This window comes from Lycium barbarum, chromosome 2 (assembly GCF_019175385.1).
Source record: "Lycium barbarum isolate Lr01 chromosome 2, ASM1917538v2, whole genome shotgun sequence".
NCBI lineage: Eukaryota > Viridiplantae > Streptophyta > Magnoliopsida > Solanales > Solanaceae > Lycium > Lycium barbarum.
This window is the reverse complement of record NC_083338.1, coordinates 9,469,267-9,479,359: the sequence shown is the minus strand read 5'-3', so window position 1 is coordinate 9,479,359 and position 10,093 is coordinate 9,469,267. Positions and strand designations below refer to the sequence as shown.

The following is a 10,093-nucleotide window of genomic DNA, read 5'->3' as shown; positions in this document are numbered from 1 at the left end:
TCGTTTTGAAATTTTATTTTTATTACACTATTTTTATTTTATAACATGTTATCAGCATGAGGTTCGTAAATTAAAGGTAAAAATACTATGCATAAAATCATTCTAGGAAAAGGTTTGAATAAGTAATTCTCCTTTGCTCACATTCAAGGTCTGGATTATTTGTCATTGTCTCCGTTATATTTGGACTTGGCTATAGGGGTTTTATATGTGATTATTTAAAATTGGGATCTGAAATTTTTTTAACCCAAAAAATAACTTTTGGAACCAAACTAACCCTTTAAAAAAAATCAAACTAGGCTTCACGCACAGAAGGACCAAACTGTAACTTTTTCAGATTGATCCTTTCACGCACAGAAAGGTAATCCTTTTTTCCCCTAGCCCAACCTTTGTTCTTTGGAAATCAAACTCAAAATCAAAATTAAGCTTTTTTCCGTACTTTGACCGAAGATTAGTCACGTTTCGAAACACCAGAATATAAATATTTTATATAGAACTTAATATTTTTTAAGCGTAAAATAATGTCGGATCATTACATCAAGTATACATATATGTTTGGATCGTCGTTTTAGGGGTTGTAAAGTGCCTCGAAGTAAGTTTGGAAACTTGTTATCTTCAAGTTTTCTTGGTACTTTGACCGAAGATTAGTCACGTTTTAAAACGTCGGAATATAAATATTTTATATAGAACTTAATATTTTTTTTAGCATACAATAATATCGGTCATTACATCAAGTATACATATATGTTTGGATTGTCGTTTTGAGGGTTGTAAAGTGCCTCGAAGTAAGTGTGGAAACTTGTTATCTTTAAGTTTTTTTTAGTACTTTAATCGAAGATTAGTCACGTTTCAAAACGTTGGAATATAAATATTTTATATAGAACTTAATATTTTTTTAGCGTACAATAATATCGGCTCATTACATCAAGTATACATATGCCTCTTCACTCACGTAAATAAAAAATAAGTACAGGAGCATAGGTAGAAAACTAGTTGTAAATTGTTGAAACTTTAAATGGTCATAACTTTGCGCTCGGATATCCGATTTACGCGATTTTTTTTAACCCAGGGTATTTCTTCGAGATCTAGTGGGTCAAGAGGCCGCTAGGCGATTTGGCCAGGCCAGTTTCCAAAAAACGCCCATTATCCCATTCAATTTGAATTTTCCCCCAAATTAGTGCACAATTTTCATTCTTGCTTGGTGAAAATCTAATGATAAAAAGTAGATTTCAAGATGGAAATCTCGTAGTAATGATGTTTTGAATGTCAATTTCGAGGTTCGAAATTCAATTTATGAAAACGAATTAGATAGCATTAGTGAAGAATATAAAAAATAAAAAGTGTCTATTTTGTTGCATTCACCAATTTAGCTTGGTGGTTTAGTCTCTCTTTTTTACTTACTTCCTTATTATGCCAACAACATGGGATCAAACCTTGGTGGGAGCATTGAATGAGATATATTATACCTTGGTTGAACCTCTCGTATTGGATGAATTATTTTTTAATATAATATTTTTATTTCAAAACACTTAAATCAAAACCCTATAAAATATGACACTTAGATCTAAAGATGACAAGTTTCCAAGTAAACAAAACTTACTTCGGGGCACTTTACAACCCCTAAAACGATGATCCAAACGTTTAGGTATACTTGATAGTGACTTCACATAAGAAATGTGAAGTTTTGGATTTGTAGTCTAATTATCTGAAAGTGAAAAGCCAATGGGGTACATTATTTATGCTGCGAAAAAAAATGATAAAAAAAAGTCATTAGATATAAATCACAACTTATGACACTAAGGTTTTCTTTTAGCAAAATCCTAGCATTGGTTATATGGAGACATATTCTCCTGTGGTGGATACAATCACTTTCATAGATTTTATTGGTCTGACAATACATAAAAACTTGATATGCATATAATGAATTGTTGTCACTATTAATATTGCTAGCTAGACAACAAAATCATTATGAAAATCCCTAAGGAATTCAAAGTGCCTAATGCATAAAATAGTTCTCGGGGAACTGGTTCAGTAAAAATTTGTAAGTCCTTATAAGGATTGAGAAAATCAGGGCAGATATGGTATAATCACCTTAGCGAGTACGTATTGCAAGAAGGGTACAAAAGCGACCCAATTTGCCCTTATGTGTCACGACCCAAACTGGAGGGCCATGACAGGTACTTAATCGTACTAGTCAAGTACCACCTGACATACATCTGATATGAATATGAACATAGGTGGGCCAATAGGGCCATCATGTGACTCACAATATCTCATAGGGAACATGCATATATCAACTGCTTTGAAAGACTCATCTGTATGAAAATACTGAACATGCTATATGCGCTGATAAGGCTATCATAATCGAGTGTGATGACAAATGCAATTTCAAGTATGGACACCATCTAACTGTACATAACTGTCTACAAGCCTCTACTGGAAACATAACACAGCGTGGTCGGGACAGGGCCCTGCCATACCCATAAACATATGTATGTACATATCTAAACATACACATAAGACCATGCTGAATCCTGGCATCTCCAGAACAAATGGAGTGCATCAAATACATCCGCTGAGTTGACATCCTAATAGATGAATCAACAACCTGTATCTTCAGACCTGCGCGCATGAAATGTATCCCCCGAGCAATAGGGGAGTCAGTACGGATAATGTACCGAGTATGTAAGGCATAAGAGTAACATATACAAAAGAATCATGAAGAGGATCCGAACTCATAAGCTAAACTGACTGTCTGAATATATCTGTATAACTCTGCTTAACTGATGATGCCTCTGAGGGCGTATGATATGCATATGTTATAATATAACTAATAGTGTTGTGGAACATACAGCCCGATCCATATATAATATAATAATGCCGAGGAACGTATGGCCCGATCCATATATATAATAGTGTCGAGGAACGTACGGCCCGATCCATATATCATATAATAGTGTCGAGGAACGTACAGCCCGATTCATATATATAATAGTGTCGAGGAACGTACGGCCCGATCCATATATCATCATCACTGTGCACCAGCTGATCAGGTGGTAATGCGTATATAACGCCTATCCCTTTCCTCATACCCCAAATACATATTGTTATACCCCATTTTAACCGGGTTAAATTAGAGTACGACATATTGGTGATCCCTATTTGTTTATTTTAAGGAGTCGCCACCTAATTGATTTTAAGGTGAATTAGGGCACCTAATAATTAACTAAGGTAAAGCTAACTAAACCTCCGTTAATAGTCTGCTTAATCAGTGTGATTCTAGGTAAGGGTTCTATATTATCCTAAAAGGAAGGGGTTAGGCATTCTTTAGAATCCGTTAACTACGGTTATCCGGCCAAACTTAGGTTAATTAATATATGGCTAAAATGAATATTTTGAAAATATTGTACTAAAGTATATTTATTGAAATCTTACAAAATATGCATGCATGCGTAAAGCACTAAAGTAAAAAGTAGAACATCTATTAGTTTAAATTATATAAGTATAAGAGCATAATTTGTGCCCTCCAAAGAAAATAAAATGTAGCTAATTTGTAGAAAGCTTCATACTGTTAAAAATAAAATATTGAGCAACATATGAGGAAAAAATGGTGACTTGATTTAACGAAATTGATAAAAGTAGTAAATTGACTTCTGGGCAAATTTGTAAAAATGTGATTTGATGTTTTTCTGAGAAGTCATTTGAACTTAAATTTTGACTTATGAAATAAGTAAAACTCTTTTTTGTGAACTAAAGCTTGGTTTATCGATTAAGCAGGTTTATAGAACTTCATTACCGATTCAAACTACTTCATTAATTAGACATGAATCCTAGGTGTCAAGTGGCAAAGAGTGACATAACATTAAAGTATATAACCCATACTAATTCTCCCAAGCATCACGAAAGAGTAGGGGGGTAGGGAAATACTTCCACTATTTTTGGCTTTTACATAGTTAAGACAAGAGAAAATAATAGTCCAAAGAAAGTGACTCCGGGTCCATGCTCGGGAAGAGTCTTGCATTAAGAATCCATGTTTGCTCCAAAGTGTTCATGCAAACAAAACAAGACAATAAAGATTAATATGGAGAATCCATAGATCCAACTTAATGAAAGCAAAACTAGACTAAATCTCAACAAAGACAACAAGAAAATAGCGAATGGTTGGAAATCAAGACTTCTGGACTCAGCAAATTACTCTAAAAAAATGGAACTATTCTATATCCGTATCTAAAATCTCAAGTTGATTACTAGTGTAGGACATATTTGGATGGTTGTTCATATGTTTACTAATTAATTAATTAAAACTACTAAAGCCATATGTACTTCCCAACAATGACGCCTCAGGTAAAATAATAATAATAATAATAATAATAATAATAATAATAATAATACAATAAAATAAAATAAGTAATAAACCATGACCTCATTTAAATAAATACATTAAAATAAACTCCTAATACCATGACATCTAAAAGTTGAGAGAAACAACAATTCAGAATATAACTCACAAGTACATATTCAAGCTAACAGTATTTGGAAATTAAACATGCTACTAATACGTTTTTGTGGAGATGATGCTAAAAGGTATCTCCAAACAAAATAGAAAAATAAAATAAAGTTTGCGTCCCTATTCCATGTGAAAGGAAATGGAATCGAACATATTATTCTCTACCATATTAAAAACACGATATTATATCCTAAGATTTCGAGGGATGATTTTAGTACGGAAGATGAAAGCGAAACATATTAAAACATAGCTTTGTAACGCATGAACATACCCAAACAAATGCAGCATATGTTGTACTCAGACTGTCAAAAAAATGGACAGATCTATTTCATGATTTTTCTGAACAAACACAGCAATTCTAACATGAAAAGTAAAAGCACGGTGTCGGATTATTACCTTCCACGGGAGCAGTGAACGAGGCTTTGAGGTCTTAGATCCACTACTACTCCCCCAATAAAATGAGAATTAAAACTTATAAATAACTAAAGTAGATAGACAAGAATTGAGAGATTCTTTTTTTTTTGTTTCTCAAAACTCCCTGTTTTCTCCTCTTTTTTTTTTTTTTTGAAGCAATTAATAAAGTATTTATAGATGTAGAAAAACTAGAATTTGTGATTTTGGGCGGGATTTCAAAGTTGAAGAAATCTGTTTGTTTTGAACGTTGGGGGTGGAAAAATAATGAGGAGAGAGAGAGGTGATTTGGTAGTAGAAAAAGTAGAGATTGTGTCGTTGAGATTGGAGGAGAAGGAGAAAATTTAGGGAAAAGGTGATATGAAACGTGTGGAGCCCAAGAAAAAGAAGAAAGAAATCAGATGAGGGAAAGTTGAACTTTTGTCCAAAGAAAAAATGGAGCAGAGATGGAAAGAAAGAGACACATGCTCTCTTCTTCTTTTTTTGTTTTTTTTTGTTTTTTGTTTTTTTTTTGTTTTTTGTTTTTTGTTTTTTGTTTTTTGTTTTTTTTTTATTGAATAGGGAAAAGGGGTAGATAGAATTATCAAGAATTTGCCCCTTGTAAAATAATATTTTGATGAAATAAAAATTATGATACGTCGTTTTAAGATACGAGCTTCAAAATGAGTCCAATATTGATATACTTCCGAGCAATATTTAAAAATAAAAAATGCGGTCAAAATGAGCCGTAATTCGTACATCATTTTTAAAGAATAATTTTTCCGAGTTAGACGGGGCGGGCCTTGAAGAACGAAAATGATCGTTTGACTAGAGAATCAAATCTCTGAAAACGCGGATTTCTTCCAAAAGTTTTTTTTTCGTTTGACCAAATCGTGTGAAAGAGATGAAGATTTTTAAAGACTTTCACCAAAATAGGCCTACAAATTCTGGTTTAGAAGTGAGAGAGATTGGCTTTTGTTCATAAAAGGGAAAAGAGGTAGGCGGCTCTTGCTGGAAAAGATGAAAAGTTTTGCACCTTAATTTTGTTTCTAGGTTTTGTTTGGTTGAAGAGGGCTTTCATTTGGGCTGGTTTGGGATTCATTTAGGTCAGTGGGGAGGAAAAAAAAATGAGCTGCTGAGGTTAATTTTGATAAAAGGGCTTAGACAGATTTGGGCTTAGTTAAGGGAATTGGGCTAGAGGCTAATTGTTGGTTGAAAATGGTGTTGGATTGAATTGGCTGAACTAGTGGCATTTTCCTATAACAACATTTTCTTTAACTTCCTTATCTTAATAATTTTAAATATATTATAATTATAACACAGACTATTTACTATATATATATATATATTTATATATATATATATACATACATAGCTAAATATAATATGAACATTATAACTAGAAAATATACATATAAACATATTACCTAAATAATAATACTATGGATACGAATTATAATTTTAGTAATTAGCGTAGTGACTATTATTATTATTACTAATAATACGTAAGGATGATAGCAACATATGATTATAATAGTACTAATTTTAATAATAAAAGTAATAATAATAGTATTACCAATATAGTGGTTGTATTAGAAATGGAAATAATTACACTAATAAGTAAAAATTGATTATTAATGACTAGGAAGCGTAAAGAAATTATTTAGAGGAAAAGTGGGACAAAGTTGGGTGTCAACAACTTGTCCCTCTTTGACCGGAAATGATGAAAGAGTTTTCGGACAAAGAAGTTGACGTAGTAGCCAATTTTGTCCCGACCAAAACGTGTTGTCTCGAAAGGATTTGTGGTAAAGGTCTTGAAAAGGATTATGGGGTGTAAAGGGAAGCCGATAAAGTTACGGTCAAACTTCGTTTTCAAGTCGCCTACATTTTCGGGTTCTACAAAAATCAGACAGATAAGGCGATATCGATTTCAAAAATTGTCCCAGTGTCGAATTATGGAGAGACTGGGTTAGGCAATGAAGATTTCAGAGAAAAGGACATGACCGAACTTGAAAGAATTTGAAATACCTAAATATCCACGGATTTGTAGAAATGTAGTGAGGGAGTAGATCTTTGACCTCTTGCTGACGAGCTTAACTCAACTTTCAGCAATTGCCCCAGTTCACTGCTTGAGATTATGATCCACGAGTTGATGTGCGATGCCAACTTTAATCTTGTCATTTTCAAAAAGCCACAAGCTAAAAACAATTGTTAGTGATAAAGAAATATATGTAAGTATGACAGGGTTGAAGAAGTTTACACTTGTAACCCGCGTTTCAGAAGTTGAATCCACATCATACTTCGGAGATGAATCGGATTTATAGTTTCCACTAGAAGAAGAAATTAAGTCGATATCCACCTTTACTTTAACGAAAGTTAAATCCACATCCACGCCTGTTTTTAAGGAAAGCTAAAACCATGATGATGTCCACTTTTAAGGAAGTCTAATTTATGACCACATTCAAGTCCATATGTACAAAATCCATAGTGCGTAAATAGTAATCCACGTCCTTATCCACGAAATCCATGCCCACATCATAAAACTCATGATGTAGAAAAATGAATTCATGTTCACATCCACAAAAATCCACTATGCACAAATATAAATCCACATCCACGTCCACATTCCACGATACAAAAATATAAATCCACATCCACTTCCAACTTTAAGTGCAAAGAGATAAATCTACTTCCACGAAATTCACTGTGCTGAAATTTAAGTCCACGTCTATGCCCAAAATCCACAATGCAAAACATAAATCCACGTCCACGTCCGCATTCCACGGTACAAAAATATAAGTCTACATCCACTTTCACAAACTTTAAGAGCAAAGAGATAAATCTACATCCACGTCCACAAAATCTATAATGTAGAAAAAATAAATTCATGTCCACGTCCACAAGATTCATAGAATGAAAATTTAAATCCACGTCCACTTTCACAAATTGTATACTGCAAGAAAGATGAATCCACGTCCACGTCCACAATGTCCATAATGCAAAAAAGATAAATCCATTTCCACATCCACATGATCTATAATGTAAAAAAAAAAAAATCCACTTCCACGTCCACATCCACAAAATCTAGAGTGTGAAAATATAAATCCACGCCCACTTAAAAAAATTGTATAATGCAAGAAAGATAAATCAACTTCCACTTCCACAATGTTCATAATGCAAAAAGATAAATCCACTTCCACGTCCACATCCACAAAATCCACAGTGTGAAAATATAAATCCACGTCTATGCCAAAAATTCATCGTGCAAAACATAAATCCACGTCCACTTCTACAAATGTAGAAATATAAATTCACTTCCACGTCCACATCCACGAAGTCATTCGTGCGGAAAATGTAAATCCACGTCCACTTTCACAAAATTTATATTGCAAGAAAGATAAATGCGTGCCCACGTCCACAATGCTCATAATGCAGAAAATAAATCCACGTCCACACAATCCACGATATTGAAATGTAAATCCATGTCCACTCTCACAATTTGTAATGTAGAAAGGTATATCCACGTTTACGTCCACTCTCACAATTGGTTAACTTGTGCTTGTTGGGGAACTTGGTCCTTGAATTGATTCTTGTCCCGGTCGTGTCCACGTTCTTCGAGGCCCCACCAGATATTTTGCTTTGCCAAGGAATTTCAGTTATAAGTAATAAAAAGTGTATTTTGAAAATAAGAGTAACGAGATTTGGATGACTTCGAAGGGAAATACTTAGTGGCTCTAATAGAAAGAATGGTTTTGTAGACTCGAATTCGAACTTATCAACATTTCTAGAAAGATATGAACGGACTTTATTTAAAAAATTTGAACATTTAAGACCACTTTTGTGCTACTTCTAAAAAATTACCCCGGTTTCCAGTCCTGGAGGCGCTTTGTTCCAAACAGTTGAAAAGTGAGAAGTTATAATGAAAATTTTTTGGAAGCGATTTGATCGATTTTGAAAATTTGTCCCGGTTTCAAGATACTAGGACGCATGAATTGAAACAATGGGAAGACCAAAACTTTTACACAAAATCCTTATGTATCTTATAGGGACTAAAATGGTTGGAAAAAACCAAAGACGTTGAAATTTTTTAATAAAAGGGTCGAACCCGCCTTGGGTTGCCAACGCATCCCAAAGGAATCAGGCCAGACGTAGTTCAAACCTACAAAACAAAGACACTGAAATAGGAGGGTCGAACCCGATGTGGGTTGCCTACGTATCCAAAAGGAAATCAGGTCACACGTAGTTCAAACCTACAAAACAAAGACACTGAAATGTTTTGAAAAGAGTGGCCGAACCCGATATGGGCTGCCTACGTATCCAAAGGGAATTCAGGTCAAACGTAGTTCATTATAACAAATGACAAAGTCCTAATTTAGAAAGGCCGTAACAAAACATAAAGGCGACATGACAAAAAAAAAGGAAATTTAAACTTAAATTGCTGAAACTCCCGGCGAACCAGGGCTGAGATGCAAATCCAATTCTTCAACTCAGGTCCTAGTTCGGCAGCCCATAAGGTCGGTGTTTCAGCAATGTCCTCAATTACCACAGCATGATCATCTTCATCTTCCATGAACAAGTTCTTGATCCCTTCCACAATATCATCATAGGCAACTTCAACAGTCAAATCTGAAGTTTTGGAGATGGCAGGTTTTGAGAAAGTTTGATCAATGGTAGGAATGTGTTTTGGCAAGAAAATCTCCTTTCCTTTATTCTTTAGTGCTTCTTTTACTTCTTCCTCAGTTGGTTCATATCCCAAACCAAATGTAAACTGTTATGCAGGGAGGACTACAGGCTCAACCCGCCCATTTAATGTCTTCCCTAACCCAAATCCAGGTTGGTACCCATTTTTCAGCATTTCCTTTGCAACCATGATTGCGGCGCATGACATTTTTGATTCTTGAGTTTGACTCCCTTCACCCACTCTAGTAACATTCACAACCTCCCAGGCATGGTAAGTTGTTCCATCAAACCCTCCTGCTGCCTCAATGAACAGGATAGATTGCTCTCGATAGATGGACACATCACATTCTCCTTGTATGCATATTTGTTGTTGATCCCACTCAAATTTGACAGTCTGATGCAAAGTAGATGGCACAGCTCCAGCTAGATGGATCCATGGTCTTCCTAACAACATGTTGTATGTCGTGGAGATATCAAGTATTTGAAAATCCATAATGAACTCAACAAGTCCAATCAGCA

General features: G+C 34.4%; 1 long non-coding RNA gene across 1 annotated transcript; it reads right to left on the bottom strand.

The window, feature by feature from the left end:
* Positions 1 to 2,270: 2,270 nt before the first annotated feature.
* Positions 2,271 to 5,892, bottom strand: LOC132626096 (uncharacterized). Its single transcript, XR_009577074.1, has 2 exons — positions 3,004 to 5,892; positions 2,271 to 2,744 (listed from the first exon to the last, which is right to left on the bottom strand). It is a non-coding gene; the product is annotated as an uncharacterized LOC132626096 (long non-coding RNA).
* Positions 5,893 to 10,093: the final 4,201 nt, after the last annotated feature.